Source organism: Coffea arabica, chromosome 9c, assembly GCF_036785885.1.
Source record: "Coffea arabica cultivar ET-39 chromosome 9c, Coffea Arabica ET-39 HiFi, whole genome shotgun sequence".
In the NCBI taxonomy this organism is placed as follows: domain Eukaryota; kingdom Viridiplantae; phylum Streptophyta; class Magnoliopsida; order Gentianales; family Rubiaceae; genus Coffea; species Coffea arabica.
The window spans coordinates 29,203,042-29,221,929 of record NC_092326.1 but is presented as its reverse complement, the minus strand read 5'-3'; positions in this window follow the sequence as shown (position 1 = coordinate 29,221,929).

Here is an 18,888-nt window from a genome sequence, read left to right as displayed (position 1 = left end):
AAGATGAATTAACAGATGCATGTGCAAGGAAGGAACAAGAAACAGGTATGATGAAATCAAACCTTTACGAAACAAAACTGGGTTTACCTCAGGACAAACACCTTGTTTCTGGAAACGAAGACCCATGAAATGCCCTTTACGCTGATGAAGTCGCTTCTCCTTTCCTTGGTTTCCACTCGTCCCAACTCTCAGATTCTCTCTCTACCCTCGGCCCTTTCTAATTCTTCCCCCAGATCTCTTTTACCTTAGCCGTCAAAAAAAACCTCTCAAGACTCTCCACCTCTGCCTCGCATTTCTTTCTTTGCTAGTCACCCTCTCCTTCTGGTTTTTCTTTTTGCCGTCCAAGAACCTCTCGGTCTCTCCTAGTCCACACTCAGAACCCTCTCAACTCTCTCTCGGTTTTCTCCAACTATCCCTCTCCGCCGTCATTAGCCTTTTCTTTTCCTCTTTATAGGCCCCCGAAACGTCTCATAAAACCTAGCATCTATGGTTCACCTGCTGCATTTCACTTTTGCTGAATTCCAAGCCATTGGATGGCTTTTTGTTTTCTCGTCCTTGAGTTTCCGGATGAAGGCCAGATGCCCTTGCATTGCCAATCCGATGGAGTAGAAAAATGGGCCAAAAATGCCTAGAAAACCAACTGGAAAAAATGGAGCTGCATTTTTGTTTTTTGCGTGCCGCTGTTTCTGCGTCTTTTTTTTTTTTTTTGAAATCAGAATCTCTTAAACTGCCTAAAACCCGCTCTCGGGTTCCCCCCCCCCCCCTTTTTTTTAAATAAATAATAATAATACAAAAATAACAATTTAAATAAACTTAAATAAAATGTACAAAATTAGTACCCAAAGGATAAAATAACAAGCTACAATTTTCCTTTTCTTCTTTTCTTTTCTTTTACTTACTTTTTTCAATAAAAGAAATAAAACATATTTTTTTTTCCAATTTTCTCTCTTTTGACAAAAATTTATGCTAAAAGTCTTATAATAATAAAAATAAATAAATAAATAAATAGCTAGGAGAGCCTAAAATGAATACAAAATATAACTAAAAATAAAATAAAATAATAGATAATAATAATCTAAAAAATACTAAAGTGCTATATAAATGCTAAAAGTCTAAGAACCAAAAATCATGGAATTAACAAAATTAGGATAAAAAATATCTTTTAAAAATTTGGTGTCTACAAGGACTCAGTACAATTCTCGTTCAACCTTAATACAATAATGACTAATACGACAAGACAAAGTAAAAAAGTCAAGTCGCTTCCATATATATATATATATATATATATATAACATCCAGTCTTACATCACAATTCAGGATACAATCATGTTTCCCAAAAATATACAACTTCTAAGATTGTCTAGTCAATTACAATCAAAACCCTAATACAAAAGTGCCTCAAATCGGCGGTTCCTTACTACCTCCATTCCAGTTCCTGTTAAGAAAAACAAACTAATGGGGGTGAGCCAATAATCAGTGAGGTCAAGAAACACACATGCAGGCACGTAGTCCAAGTAACAACAATAATCAGTAAGTAAAGCCATAACGTTCAAGTAATTAACATTTCAGGCAAGTAAAAGTAAACAGAAACAATTCAAAGACATAGTAGCTCTTAGGAACTAATTTCCACTTGCTTTGCCAACCTCGATCAAATACCTTCCTGTGATGACACTCTGTCAATCGGGTCGGTATGTTTAAGTCCGTAGAACTCCACTAACTGCACAGGTCCTTCCACCTTACAATCCCCCATCGAGCCCAAACTGCAATAAAGGCGCTACTGCACGAGTAGGCCAAGCAAGATCTCTCCAATAGATCAAGCTTATACAGGTTTTCTCATGGCTCACCAAGGTTCCCGACCAAACTCATGCCGGCTCGAGACCAAGGTCGGCCGATGAGATTTGGGCGTCCCCCAGGTCAAGTGTGAGTCAATGAGATTCACTCTAGTGACATATGCAGTCATAGCATATGATTCAATTCAATCCAGGTCAGGTAATTCAGGCAATTCAATTCAGTTCAGGCAATTCAATTTCAATTCATTTAAATGAGAATGAGTGCGATGAAGTACACACTCGACTCAGCAGTTATCAATTTTCAGTTTCACATAATTGCAACAAAACATGCACTTGACACTCATCTAGTCAAAATAAGAGAGTGTGGTACACAATTCAAGTGTTTAAGCATCCGTTGTAAGGTCCTCTTGAAGGTCCCCTTGAATGCCTGAGCACACAATAATTATCTATCACACACTATCGCTTAAAACTCCCAATTATCAAGGAAGATTGTACATTTGTACAATCTAAGAAAATATTATGAAAATGAGCCTTAATTATTTGTAAATCGAGACTCAAAAGTGGGGTTTAATAATACAAAGAAAAACTGATTTTCACCTTTGAAATCAAGTGTAAAACGGCCAAGCAATATCGAAGGATAATGGAGAGTTTCTAAAACTCAATTCCCTTCAAGTTCAGAAATTCTAGATTTGAAGTGCAATCTTTGAAAAATTATCTCACTCTCTGTAGGTCCAAAATTCGAAAACTTGATACCATTGGAAACTATTTCCAAAGTACTAAAAGTTCCTAGAAGACACTTTTCCATGATTCTAAATGGAAGACACTCAAATTTTGGCTTAAATCTACTGACTTGCACTTCAAAGACAGATTCGAGGTCGATTTTTGGTAAACTTTGAAAATTCGGAAAAAATCACAGAATGTGAACTAGCCTCTAAAATTTGAAATAAAATTAGATTTACAATCAAGGTTTAAAACACAATAAACGGAACAAGAATCGGAGTTTTGAGCGCCAAGATATAGCAGCTCAAAGTTGGTTCAAAATGACAACCATTGGGCAATTTTCCAGATTTGAAACACAAACTTTGGGGCTTCAGTTGGCATTTCAATGGACTTGGAATGGCACCAAATTTTGTATTATTACACTACCATATAAGAGCTACTCCTCTGTCAAATTTCATGCAAAAATGCATACAGGAAGTCAGTTAACAACCCCACTAAAGTTCCAGGAATTTCCAAGGTAATTCTACCTTATGCTTCCGTTTTCTTTTTTTTTTTTCAAACCTTTGGCCAATGAAATCATCTCAAACATGGTTCTTTTATGAAGGAAAGATCTAAGAAACATCCAACATACATTTTGTAGGTGATTGACACCAAAAGTTTCAAAATAACAAGTCCCAATTCGAGCTAAGCCATTCGGCTAGCCCAAACTAGGGTTTTCTATCACTGGTGCAATTCTGTAATTTGGCCATAACTCAGTCAATTCAACTTGGAATTGGGCATGGTTGGTGGAATTGGAAACTAAATTCATAAGGATACACTTAATTAGAAGAAATCATTTTGAAATCCAGTTCATAGCTACCTCAAATTCAAGCAACAAATTCCAACACATTACTGACTCTCCAACATAGCAATAAAACAGAACAGGTAACTTTGAAGAACTGGTACAGCTCACTCAATTCGAATCAGGGGATGCATTTTACACCGTTAGAAAACTGGAAGTGTCTAGTTTAATGTAGCAAACGAAACTTGATTTCGACGTCGGAGCAAGGAGTTATGATCATTCAAAGTTCGCTGCCAGGTAACCCCTATTATCCGTTTTCCAGCTTTGAAGTTATTTCGAAAATCCAATTTTACCCAACCAAATCAAGTGATTTTTGGTGAAAACTTTCCACACAACCTATACAACATATCTACATAAAAATAAAGGTCGTTTGATCACAAAAAAATTGCACCAAGTGCTCTGTAAAAATAGGGCAGAATTTGGCCCTTTCTCATGCAAGCTTTCCTTTGATCTTCTTTCCACTTTTTCAACTTATATCCACTAGTTTAACACTTAATCAACATAAATAACACCCAAAATCATCATATCAGTCCAACATGTCCATTGTGGGATTTCATAGAGTCCACTCAAATGATTTTTAACCAAATAAAGATACCCACATGAAGCTACAAGCTTCCAAGTGAAATCTAACTCACTAGAATCAAGTTTCAAAGGTTGGATGATTTACTACCTCTTGGTTGATCAAACTCAGAAATTTTGGCCACTAAGAGCTCCAAGAAAACCGTGGAAATGATGCTCTCTTCCTAGTCCAAGTGAGTCTCCAAGTTGTTGTGAGTTTGTGTAGTGAATTTGGAGTGAAATAGTGAAAGATTTGAGTGAGATGAGGTGAAGTTTTGTTCCTTCTTCTTCCTTGAGGGTTTCGGCAGCTTTGAGAAAGAAAAGAGAGAGATGGTGCTGATATGGGAAGCTTCTTGGAGAAGCTTGGTGGTTGGTAGCTTTAAGTGCACAAAAGTCAACTCTCAATAGTGCGTGTACGCGCGCATTTCGTGCCTGTTTCCTCTTGGGTTTGTTTCACTTGTGCATTAAACCTCTAATGCACTTCCTTAACACTATTATTATCCACTCTTAGTAGTCCAACAATAATTTTCTACAGTCCCTCAATTAATCGCGCGCGCGAAAATGCGAACTTCTGACTTGTGCGCGATAAAGTGAAATTTCTAAGAAATTCTTGTAACGATAGTATAACTAACTAACACTTGGGTAATTAATCATGAAAATAACTATTTTGGAGTAAACCAATAAATAAGTGAATAAATCGATAAAATAAATAAATAAAATAAAATAAAATACGAGTCCTCACAGAATCACTACTCCAAGATCAACATCATATACTAGATAAAAATAATAATCACAACTGAAAATATCAAACCCTAGCTAAACATTCCACCATATCATACAAAACTCAATAATTAACCGTCATAAACCAAGATTAAGAGTTTCTATCCAAACTTTAGCAAGATTAAGAAGAGAAAAAGGAAAGGCAGCCAAGATACCTTCCAAAAAGTGCTTGTAGATGAGAACCACACCCCTTTCTTTCACAACTTTTACCACACAAAACTTCCTAAGTACTAAAATGAAAGTTTAATCGGTTTGGATTGGGTGATTTCTCTCAAACTAAGATGATTCAAGGTGGAAGTTGGAGTTTTCTCACTTGGTTTCTTCTCTCCTCAAGCTCGGCCAAAATGTGCAGAAATGAAGAGGAAATGAAGTGAATTTGGTGATAAAAATGAAGGAAATTGGTTGGTTAAACAACCCTTGGATGGTTGCCACTTGTCACTCCAAGATTAAGTCTTAAAGTTTTCTTCTTTTTCATTTATTTTAAGTCAAAAATTTCGGCCCTCTCAAGGCTGATTAAGGGGCTGATATTTATGAAATAATAATAAGGATAATAAAGTAATAAAGTGGTGGTCAGGAGGTGTATTCAATCAGTAGCGAACGGTACACATCGGTTCAAACCGATTTTCTTTAAATCGCGTGTACTAGGGTTTTAACTTATGATTCACTCACTTATAATTATTAATTCTAAACATACACTTTTTCTTATGTAAAACTCACTCTTAATCACCAAATTGAGTACATAGTCCACACCGATTATTCACTCTACTAAAAGACGCAAAACCCTAATTTATGATAACAAGAAAATGAAAGGAAAAACCCATGATTCTATGTTTGATTGCAATTATTGAGGGAGTGAATGAGTAGTAAGGCTATTATAAAGAAATAAATTCCAAATAAAAGAGAAATTTAAGAAAAAAATATGAGGGATTTTACAAGTCCTCACACTATCTCCCCCTTAAGAGAATTTCGACGCTGAAATTCATACATTTAGTTGTAAACAACTCGGGATACTTCTCTTGCATGTCCTCCTCCAGCTCCTATGTTGCTTCCTCCACCTCATGGTGTCTTCATAGAACTTAACCAGTGGAATCTGCTTATTTCTCAAGTCCCTCACCTTCCTATCCGGTACTCAAATGGGTCGTTCCTCATAGGTCAAAGACTCGTTCAGTTCAATATCTTCTGGAGGCAAAATGTGAGTCGGATCCGGATGACATTTCTTAAGCAAAGAAACATGAAAAACATCATTGATCCAAGACAAACTAGTTGGTAACTCTAATAGATAAGCCACCTTTCCTATCTGCTGGAGTATATTGAAAGGTCCTATGTACCTCGGTTGTAACTTTTTGCCCTTTCCTGCTTTAATCTTTCCTTTCAATGGAGTAACCCTAAGAAACACCTTATCTCCTATCTCACACTCCAAATCCTTCCTTCGACGATCGGCATAGCTCTTTTGTCGGCTTTGGGTCGTTTGAAGCCTCTGACGAATTACCTTTACCCTTTCGTAGGCTTCCTCAACCCATGGTATCGTGGCCAGATCTATGATCTTCCTCTCTCCTACTTCATCCCAATGAATAGGTGATCAGCACCGTCGCCCATACAATGCTTCATAGGAGGCCATTTGAATAAAAGAGTAATAACTATTGTTATATGCGAACTCAACCAAGGTTAGGTATTGGTTCCAACTTCCTCCAAAATTACAATACAAGCTCTCAGCATATTTTCAAGAGTTTGAATGGTTCTCTCAAACTATCCATCGGTTTGAGGATGATACGCTATACTATAGCTCAACTTAGTTCCTAGAGCCTCTTGCAGCTTTTGCCAAAATTGAGATACAAATCTAGGGTCCCTATCGGATACGATACTCACTGGTACCCTATATAGTCTCACCACTCATCCATATAGAATTTGACAAGTTTCTCCAAAAAGTATTTCATATTAACTAGCAAGAAATGTGTAGTCTTAGTTAATCGGTCTACTATCACCCAAATCGCATCATGACCTTTTTGAGTTCGTGGCAACCCTGATGCGAAATCCATCGTTATGTGCTCCCATTTCCATTCAGGTATCTCTAAAGGCAGAGCCGACGATTTTTTATGCTCAACTTTTACTTGTTGACACGTAAGGCACCTTTGAACAAATTGGGCAATCTCCGCCTTCATATTATCCCACCAATACAAACTTTTGAGATCCTGATACATCTTACCACTATCTGGATGCACCGTATACCTAGAACAGTGAGATTCCACCAAAATCTCCTTCTTCAGTTATTCTTCCTTAGGTACAACAATACGATTTCGAAACCTTAAAATCCCATCAGGACCTAGGTTAAAATTAGGCAATTTTCCTTTCTTCACTCTTTCCACCCATTGTTGTACTGATAGTTCTTTCATTTGGCCCTCTTTAATCCGATCCAACAGTGTTGATTTCACCTCAATATTTCCAAAAATAACTTTCCGCAGCTCCAGACGAGGGTTCCGTTCACATACATTTTCTAACAAGCTCCATTCTCCTACCATTAAACTTGTTAGTTGAACCTTTCGACTTAGAGCATCTGCTACAATATTAGCCTTTCCTATATGGTAATTAATCGTACAATATAGTCTTCTAAAAACTCCACCTACCGACGTTGTCTCAGATTTAACTCTTTCTAAGAGAATAAGTATTTAAGACTCTTATGATCCATGTATACCTCAAATGTCACCCTATACAAATAATGCCGCCACTTCTTCAAAGCAAATACAATTGCCACAAGCTCTAAGTCATGGGTTGGATAGTTTTGTTCATGAGACTTTAACTTCCAAGGAAGTAGGCAATTACAATCCTATTTTGCATCAGAACACAGCCTAACCCTTCTCTCGAAACATCGGTATAAACCGTATAGCTATCCTTCCTATTGGACAACGCTAACACTAGATCCATGGTCAATTACTCCTTAAGCTCTTGGAAACTATTTTCACACTTAGCATCCAAATGTATTTCCCTGTTTCTTGGTCAAGTTAGTTAGGGGTCTCGCAAAGAAATTCTTTATAAACCGGTGGTAGTACCCCCGCTAGACCTAGAAAACTTCAAATTTCGATAGGATTCTCCGGCCGTTTCCATTTGGCACCAGCTTCCACTTTAGCAGGGTCTACAGTAAGTCCATCTTTTAAAATTATATGGCCTAGGAATGCCACTTTCTCTAACCAAAATTCACACTTGCTACATTTAGCAAACAACTGGTGCTCTCTTAGGGTTTGCAACACTATTCTCAAGTGTTGTTCATGCTCCTCCCTGGTCTTCGAATACATCAGGATATCATCAATAAACACAATCACGAACCTATACAAAAAAGATTTAAACACCCGATGCATTAAATCCATGAAGGCCGCTGGGGCATTGGTTAAACCAAAAGACATTACCGCAAATTCGAAATGCCCATATCGAGTGTTGAAGGCCGTTTTTGGCACATCCTCCTTTCTAATTCTCAATTTTAATATCCCTGTCAAAGATCCAACTTAGAAAACACCATAGCCCCTTGTAATTGATCAAACAACTCATCGATGTGGGGCAAAGGATATTTGTTCTTAATGGTTACTGCATTCAACCCTTGATAATCAATGCATAACCTTAAACTCCCATCCTCCTTTTTGACAAATAGCACTGGAGCGCCCCAAGGTGACTCGCTCTCGTATATGAATCCCCGTTCTAGCAAGTTTTGCAATTGAAAGTTTAACTCCTTAAATTCAGCGGGCACCATTCGATAAAGGATTTTTGAAATGGAAATAGTTCCAAGTTCTAGGTCAACCTTAAATTCAATCTCTCTTTCGGGTGGCAATAACACCAGCTCCTTCGGAAACACGTCTGGATACTTATTAATCACCAGCATATCTTCTAACCGAATCTTTTCTGTGACGCCCCGAGGCAGAAGAAAAGGGAAAAATTTCTGGTGAATAGAGTTTTGTGGGAAAATCCGGCCAGAAGCCGTGCAAATTCCTTATATTTTTCTTAAAATTCCCTTTTCTTTGACAAATACTACTTTATAATGGCCATACTACTCAATCACCCCACAATAAGTGCCAATGAACCTAGAAAATAGGATTTTTCACTTCGGTTTCAAATTGAGCAAAATTAGGTTTTCTCGATTTTCTCGCCGGATGAATTTTCGGTATGGAGCAAGGATTAAATTTGGTGAATAAAACTGACTTTTAAGTGCGAAATAATATGTGATTAGGAGAAATGAAATAAAGTTAGTGAATGGGAAGTAAAAACCCTAGTGCGGGTGTTTTTAAGGAAAACGGCGCGAACCGACGGGTCCCGCGCACTACCGTTTGAACGCACCACTGGACCACCACTTTCTTGCACCACAAGCTTATTGATATTTGAGCCAAAATATCTTCTTATATTACAGCTAAGGGGACCGAAATTTGTGGCTTATAAGCAAGGGGAAGAAAGAGAAAAAAATTAGTGGCTAAGAATTGTCCAAGTGTTAGCCAAATTGTGGTCTTAATTAACTCTAACCTTCTTACTTCTTATAAGACAAAAATCAGCTTCATTTCTCTTCATTTTCTGCCAAGGGAGCCGAGAGAGGGAGAGGGAAGAACAAGAGTGAGCTTTCTTCATTTCTTCTTGATTCAAGCTACAAAGTGAGGAATCCAAAGAACTAAACCGATTAATCTTGTCTTTGAGGGGTTAGATAGTGTTTGGTGGTGAAAGTTGGGCAAGGGAAAGCTTGGGGCTGCCCTTAGTGATCTCTAACCAAGAGCTGGACTTCAAACCTGGAGTATAGTTGAACGTGAATACTTGAAGCACTATATTTTGTGGATCGAGGTAAAGGAAGACCTTGTATTTGGATCTTTGTGTGGCTGGATGGCGTACATCTTGTATAGTTTAGTTTTGGTTTTGGTTTATGTACTTTTGGGCTTGTATAAATATTTGGAATTGAATCGGATGTAAATCTACATTTTTCGCTTAGAACTAGTTTCCGCTTCGATTGTGATATGTAAATTTTGGAGAATATGATGTAAAAGTTGAGTTTTATCTTGTAATTCATTCGAGGACTGTAGGGAATGACTGAGTCCTGGCGAGAGCTGGGCAGGCGGCCCGTTGACCCCTCTGGTTCGCCTTAGGGGAAAATGGGGTCGTTACAATTGGTATCAGAGCTTAGGTTCCAGATCTCTGTAGCGTATCCTAGAGTTAAAGTTTAGGATGTTTGGCTGTGAGAGTAATTTGAATATTATGTGAACGAGGAGCTATTGTATCCTAGTGGTACAAAGAAATTGATTGTTTGAGAATTCCTTATTTGGGACTTGTAGAAAAAAAAAATTGAGGAATTAGATGACTAGTGAAAGATTGGGCGAATTTGAATTCTAGTATGTTTGTAAGTGTGGAAGGAATTGAGGTGATTCCTAGTACTGGCCATGGCCATGGATAAAAGGTGAGATGTGATAGTAAAATTTTATGAGTAATGATTTTTAACCAAGATAAAAGTACCAAAGGAATAAAATGCATTTTCGCCCCCTACTTTCTAAAGAAATTTTGTTTTGGGATTTTGAAGAAAAGCTAGGATGTACTAGTTTTATTTGTATGCAATGATTGGAAATAAGATATATATGCTTTAAGTATGTGTAATTTGCCGATTTTAGTAAAAATGTGAGTTTTACTTGAAGTTCAAATTTGAAAAGTTGTAAATACCTGATGAGCTTGTTGAATTTTGTATATGATGGGTTAATACCAGGATAACAATTTCTAAACTAAGTTTTCCCCTTGATTGTATACCGGCATATTCTCACACTTGAATTGGTCCATGCTTTATACGAAGAAAAATATATATATATATCCTGAGTTTTCGAGAGAATGGCAAGCTTATGTTTACTAATGTGAATCCTGAACTTGATAAGATTTTGATTGCTTTAAACACTCATCTTATGTTTTAAAATTCTTGACTTTCAAGAAGAGTGAGCCAATTTTAAATGTACGGATTGAGACAACTTTGAGATATAGAGTGGCTGTATTCAAAAGTACGAAGTTAGTGTGAATTGACTTGGGTTCCATTTGGCACGTTAGTTAGCAAGTGTATTCATTTCTAGGGTTTGAACTTGGAACTTGCGACTGTACTATAGAACCTAAGATTGGTTATTCTTGGAGATGATGGCATTTTGAACTTCGACATGGATAACCTTTGACTTCGGCTTGTGTTATGGATTTCTTGGATCTAATGTCGTGAAGGCATGTAATCTGATTGAAATGAGCAATAGTTGGACCATGTGGAAGACCTAGGAAGGGTGGTCCACATCGTGAGACTTTTGTATCTAGCTTACCTATGCTTTTATCTTTTATGGTACCTAAGTGTTTATATACAAATTCCGACATATTGGCCTTATTTTATGACTTTTAACTCAGGTTATAACTTTTGATATATGTAATAAATCATGACCTGATTTTAAATGTTTTGCAACTAGTATACGTGTTAAGTTCTTTCATGCTTAGTTAATCCTTTTCCTGCACTTACAGATTTTTATTAAGTATGGTAGCAGGGCTAGGAGTAAAGGGCTGTGACCGAGGGTTTAGCCAACTCCGTATTCATGGGAGAAATTGATGGACAGATTCATACAATTTAATAGGTCCCTAGTACTGAATATGAATCGAAAATAAACCCGAAGATCAGATCTACTAGTGTATAATGGATTAATCTAGTCGGAAACTTGGTAAAATTTTCTTGTGCGCAACATATGTTAGGGTTGGTTCTGTGCCAATATTACAACCTTAGGAAGTTTGAACCCCGAAAGTATTGTACTGGGTTGATAAGAGAACTCGAACTGCCTGAAACCGATTAGACTGAGCTTACTTGAGACTTCAACCTGTTTAGGCTAGTGTGCCTTACGTACCTTGATGGACCTAATTTGGCTGAATATATGGAATGTGAACTTGAATCTTGTGACTGCTTAAGAATGTGATTTGCTGGGCATAAGTTGGACGAGTGAGTTCTTAATTGTACTGGTGCTCCATGAACCTAAAGCATTTGACCCTGCTTTTGAACCTCTTTCTATTCGTGCTGCATGAACCTGAAATATTCCGTCCTGTTTTGAACCTATTTGTTTGAACTCTACTGTTACCCTACTCGTGAACTTACTCGTACTCATATGGTTGTAGACCGGTTACTACTCTTCTGTAGCGGTTGAACTGAACCTCTCTGGTGGGGCATTGCCTGTTGTGTTGTCCAGCACCGCCATTCTTCTGGCGAGGCATGCCTGTTGTGTTGTCCATCACCACCAGAGATGGAATTATGAACTGAGGTTCTCTGGCGAAGTTTAGCCGATGTGCTAATTTGTTGTGTTGTCCAGCACCGCCAGGGACGAATACATGAACTGAGGTTCTCTGGCGAAGTTTAGCCGATGTGCTAACTTGTTGTGTTGTCCAGCACCGCCAGGGACAAATACTTGAACTGAGGCTTTTGGTGAAGCATAGCCGTTGTGCTAGCTTGTTGTGTTGTCCATCACCGCCAGGGCCAACTTACTGAACTGAAATTCTTTGGTGAAGCATAGCCGTTGTGCTAGCTTGTTGTGTTGTCCAGCACCACCAAGGATGAATATTTGATCTAAAGTTTCGCTATATCCTGCATTTCTTCCAAATATCTGGGACTTTACGTCCAACCTCAAGCTTTTTGCCTGTTTTATCTAATCACTTGATTAACTCCCTAGTGGACCATGACTATTGGATAAGTTGGATCGGCATGATATTTAGTACTTGAATTTGATAAGCGATTATTTGATAAGCCATGCTTTACTGGATCATGAATTACGATAAGTGAGATTAGAGTGATTCTTAGTATGTGATTGATCTTTTAGATACTTGATCTGATTAGTATTTGATTATGATAAGCGAGATTGAAATGATTCTTAATACGTGATCGACTTTCGAGAACTATTTTAATCTGATTAGTACAAGTTGGAATGTCGAGGACGACATTCTTTTAAGGAGGGGAGTTTGTGACGCCCCGAGGCAGAAGAAAAGGGAAAAATTTCTGGTGAATAGAGTTTTGTGGGAAAATCCGGCCAGAAGCCGTGCAAATTCCTTATATTTTTCTTAAAATTCCCTTTTCTTTGACAAATACTACTTTATAATGGCCATACTACTCAATCACCCCACAATAAGTGCCAATGAACCTAGAAAATAGGATTTTTCACTTCGGTTTCAAATTGAGCAAAATTAGGTTTTCTCGATTTTCTCGCCGGATGAATTTTCGGTATGGAGCAAGGATTAAATTTGGTGAATAAAAGTGACTTTTAAGTGCGAAATAATATGTGATTAGGAGAAATGAAATAAAGTTAGTGAATGGGAAGTAAAAACCCTAGTGCGGGTGTTTTTAAGGAAAACGGCGCGAACCGACGGGTCCCGCGCACTACCGTTTGAACGCACCACTGGACCACCACTTTCTTGCACCACAAGCTTATTGATATTTGAGCCAAAATATCTTCTTATATTACAGCTAAGGGGACCGAAATTTGTGGCTTATAAGCAAGGGGAAGAAAGAGAAAAAAATTAGTGGCTAAGAATTGTCCAAGTGTTAGCCAAATTGTGGTCTTAATTAACTCTAACCTTCTTACTTCTTATAAGACAAAAATCAGCTTCATTTCTCTTCATTTTCTGCCAAGGGAGCCGAGAGAGGGAGAGGGAAGAACAAGAGTGAGCTTTCTTCATTTCTTCTTGATTCAAGCTACAAAGTGAGGAATCCAAAGAACTAAACCGATTAATCTTGTCTTTGAGGGGTTAGATAGTGTTTGGTGGTGAAAGTTGGGCAAGGGAAAGCTTGGGGCTGCCCTTAGTGATCTCTAACCAAGAGCTGGACTTCAAACCTGGAGTATAGTTGAACGTGAATACTTGAAGCACTATATTTTGTGGATCGAGGTAAAGGAAGACCTTGTATTTGGATCTTTGTGTGGCTGGATGGCGTACATCTTGTATAGTTTAGTTTTGGTTTTGGTTTATGTACTTTTGGGCTTGTATAAATATTTGGAATTGAATCGGATGTAAATCTACATTTTTCGCTTAGAACTAGTTTCCGCTTCGATTGTGATATGTAAATTTTGGAGAATATGATGTAAAAGTTGAGTTTTATCTTGTAATTCATTCGAGGACTGTAGGGAATGACTGAGTCCTGGCGAGAGCTGGGCAGGCGGCCCGTTGACCCCTCTGGTTCGCCTTAGGGGAAAATGGGGTCGTTACATTTTCTCCTAGAGTGCTAACTAGAAAAGCTAGATAACCCCGTGCCCCATGACTAAGCAATTTCCTATCCCTTATTCCCGAAATGAGGCAGATGAAGGTAACATACCCCTCACATCTAGTTTTAAAGTTGACTCACCTGGTATGCGAAACTCAACCACCTTCATACGACAATCTAATCGAGCATGATAATGATGCAGCCAATCCATTCCTAAAACAACATCGTACCCCTTAATGGCTAGACTTATAAGGTCAATGACTAATTTTCGCTCACCAACCTAAATATCGCAATTTCTATATACCTCGTTGGCAAATAAGCATTGATTACCTGTAGGTGTTCTTATTTCCAAATCATATGGTAGCCTTTCGACTTTCACGTCAATTCCAAGCATAAATGTGGGGCTAACAAAAGAATGGGTTGCACCAGGGTCTATCAAAATTTTGGCTAAATGATGGAAAACATGAATCGTACCTTCCACTACCTCCGATGGTTCAGGTACCGATGGCTGGTCCAAAGAATACACTCTGGCTAGCACCCTTGACTTGGTCCCTCCTACATTGGTTGGTTTAGGGTTCGATTTGCCAGCCGACTGAGCATCACTGATTAATGGGCAATTAGCAATCTGGTGCTCCGTACTTCCACACCTTAAACATTTTTGAGCTTTTCTCCATCAATTATCTTCGGTATGGTTCGATTTCTCATAATACCCACACGATACACGGGGGGCGGATGTCTGGCCTCCCTATGGGACACCCCTCTCCTGTCCCCTTTGACTTTGGGCTCCCCTCGAAGTACTTCCTCTAGATGTACCTGTAAACCGTCCACCTCCAGCTCTACGACCAGCTTTAGGGTGTGGCATGTTTCGATCACTATGTGCCGGTTCTTGATTTTCACTAGACGCCCCTCTCTGTTTTGCGTGAGAAGTCCTTACTTGTGTCCTCGCAATTTCTATTCTCTGAGCCTTCTCTAAAACTTCCGTAAAAGTGTTAATTTAGGCTGCCATCAAGGCCTCTTGTATCTCTACATTGAGTCCCTGCACAAACCTCCTTACCCTCCTTTGCTCCGTAGCTATCAACTCGAGAGCAAACTTCGATAGCTTAGTGAACTGAGTCTCATACTCAGATATACTTAGGGTTCCTTGATGGAGCTTAATGAAATCATCTTTCCTTTTTTCCTGAACTATCGATGGGAGGTATTCTTTGTTAAACTTCCGCACAAAATTCAACCAGGTACATGCAGTGCCCTCTCTCTCCCACTCAACCCTCACTACATTCCACCATGCACTGGCCGGTCCCTCAAACTGAAAAATAGAAAATTGCACCTGTCTATCCTCCACATAATTTAAAGCGGCGAATAGATTGATCATTGTTTCTAACCATCTCTTAGCCACTTCAGGGTCCGGCCTCCCAGAAACTTCAGAGGGTAAAACTTTTGAAATCTCTCTAAGGCCTTATCTTGCCCTATTTCGAGATCCCTAGGTTGATTCACAGGGGTTTGACCCTGTTGTTCTACCAAACAAGCAAGGATATTGGTCATCTGTTGAATCACCATTGCAACCTGATCCCCCCTTCCACTTGGGGTCCATGTTGCGGCTCAACTGTTTCACCTCTTTTCTCTCTCGGTTCTTGCATAGGTTCCCGTTCCTGTCTACCCCCACGGCCACGGCTAGAACCGCGCCCTCGAGTAGATCCCTGATCCTGACTTCTTCTACCTTCCATGCTTCTTGATTTATCAACTATATAAATATGAATACTAATTAACTATATAAATATAAACAAAATAAAGTACAACTCAAATAAAACATGTCCAAATCATAAAGCAGAGGCAATAAAATACATTTCAAATAAACATGTTACACATAGCCAATGAGGTAGAAAGTACTGCACAAGCCAAGGGACATAGAACAAAAACAAACCCTAGATACATCCACCTTAACACGTCTAATTCAAAAACAAAAGGGGACGTGTCCACCCCATTATGTCTCTAACTACCTCACAAAAATTCCTTAAAACCTTAAACTAGGGGTCAAACTAGACGCCGACCCAACCGACTCCGCAGGTGCAACTGGCTTCTCCTCTGGGTCCCCCTCAGGATCACTAAGGACAGCATGCCCTTCACCCTTTTCGGTCAAGTCCTGTGCCACATCCTCCACTAGGACCCCGCACCCTATCAAAATACGGTCAGTCCGGTCTCCCACATCTCTAACTACCTGAACAAGGCAGCCATTAGCCGCCTAAGCCTGCTCCCTGAAGACATCAGTCCGTTCCTACTCCTCAAGAATCGAAGCCTCAAGTTCTCGGATCATGGCACCCTGTACTCGAAGGACTGCCTGTAGATGCTCTATCTCCGTTTGGCACCTACGATTGGCGCTAACCAATCGTCTCCTCTCATCATCAACTGCAAGTTCTACCCTATCGGGGTAGGAGTAAGTCTTTCAGAAGTCGCAGTGTCGAATCATACATGCTGGAGACCACCGACACATAGGCCCAACAGAACTCTCCTGGTAGGTAAGTACGCAACAGCTAGGCCCCTCAAGGTTCGTCTAACCGGTAGGTGCTAGCCAAGATGGCCTGGCACTCCCAATGGCATCTTTACTCCCCATAGCCTACATTACAAGTAACATCGCGAGAATGAGCAAGTTAGACAAATAACTCTAGGTTAAACACCTATTCGTGAGTGTGAAACTCTAGACTATCATAATCAAACTATAACCAAACAATATTTGGTATAAATCACTCAATTTACCCAGATCACTTCAAACCTAGGCTCTAATACCACCTGTGGCGACCCTACATTCCCCTAGGGTATACCCCAGAGTTTAGCAGACCGCCTGCCCAACTCTCGCCAGGACTCACTCACTATTTTAGATAATATAATTCACAACTTCTTAACATAAATAAAACAACAGTTGACAAATTTAAAACATACAAATACATTTATTTCTAACTCAAATTTCCATACAATCCCAAATACATCAAAAGATTGAAGCTCTAAATACATTCAATCCTAATTGAGCGATTAGTGTGAGTAAAAATACAAAATTTCTAAAAACTAGACTACGCTAGGCTGTATAAGTCTCACGCCTACTCGTACCCCCTGTAAGGAAAACAAAACTAATAATGTGAGTTAAAACTCAGTGAGGTCCCAAATAGCAAGTTGACCAGTAAGTACAAGTGCCAAAATCATAATAATAAAGTAGCGAGCATTAACAAATAAAGAAAATAAGCAAAAACACTTCGGATGACCAAACATTAAATATTCAGCATTTCATGTAAAAAGATACAGTTGCTCTGGTAAAGTAGCTCCACCATAGCTTGATCATATAGCAGTTGACACTCCATCAACTTTCAAGTAAGGTAACGAGTCCAGTAGTACACCACTTAACTCCAATTTCCATCCACCAACCAAACCCCTTATTGGGCCCAAACTCCAAGATAAACACTAGTGATAATACTTGAGTATACTAAGTCGAGGAGATAACACTCCACTCGACAAAACTAAAGACCCAGGGTTCATTATCGAATCGACCAAGCCCTTGCCAACTCGACTCGATTAACTAGCCACAGGGTTTCTGGAATTCCAGACAAGATACGAATCATATGCATATACATCAAGTCAATTTCAATCAATGAACAAGAATATGGCACATTAGGGCAAGTGCGATAAAGTACACCCCTGCCCGATCAAACCAATCACATATCATTCGATCACATTGGTCAAGTATTGAAAACAAGTATTAAGTTCAATCAGATAGTTGGAAGCACTCATCAAAGATTTAGTGCTTCTTCGGATCACGTTCAGGTATTACTCCTGGTTTGGAGTCCAAATCTGCGATAAAAACATCGTTTAAGAGCTTTGAAATCGACTAAAGTTCGAAACTTAAGCATTTCGTTTAACATAAAACAAATAATTGGAACTCATTTGATTTCATGTCCTAGAAAACTCATGCTCGCTCTTTTATTTTTGGTAATAAACTGAGTAAAACTTTGAAATTCCCATTTGAGTCGAAAAGACAAAAATAATGTATTTTTGTTGGTCGTTACTTTCATTTTTCCCAAGGGTACGAGTTTCAACCAAATTTCAACTTATATATCTCTACTAAAGTAGACTCGAATACCCTATACAAATCAAGTTCAATTCATCCTCAAATCTTCGCGCAGGTACACACGCCTAACCTTTGAGTGAAAATTTGGGCGACACGCCCTTTGTATTTCGCAATTTTTCAGCCATTTATGGCTTCATTATTTTCATCAATTCAGTCCCAACTTCACACATAAACAATCTTAATACAATAGCCCTTCAAATAGGCTCAATGTCATACAATTACAAGACAAGTCTAGCAATGCAACCGAAAATCAATTTTAAAGGCAAATAGCTAAACAGTAGATTTGACGTCTTATAGAATTTTGGTCACAACTGAAACTACGCTTATCAGATTAGGGCACACTTTATACCGTTTCGAAACTAAGACATAGACCTATAAGTCTTATAAGGACATTGACAGCCAAATCATTCATTTTTAAGGCCAAAATGTGCAATGTCAAAGAAAACAGAACACTGCCCATGCAAAAAAGGGCATTTGGCAGTCAGGGATAATTCTATCATTTCATATGTTACAGTAGTCCGATTGAGCTAAAATTTAACAGGCATCTATATTACTCCATTCCCTACAACTTATATGTTTTGACCTAGACCTGATTTAGCCTCTATCATACTCAAATATACAGGATAGATTGGCCTACAATTTCTGGAATTTGATGATTCAATGCTTGAAAATCACATATATGTCTTGAATCACTACCCCAAGTCCCTATCCAAGCTCACCACCATCATATACTATATAAAAACAATAAAACAATAATCACAACTGAAAATATCAAACCCTAGATAAACACCATATCATACAAAACTCAATAATTAATCGTCATAAACCAAGATGAAGAGCTTCTATCCAAACTTTAGCAAGATTAAGAAGGGAAAAAGGAAAGGCAGCCAAGATA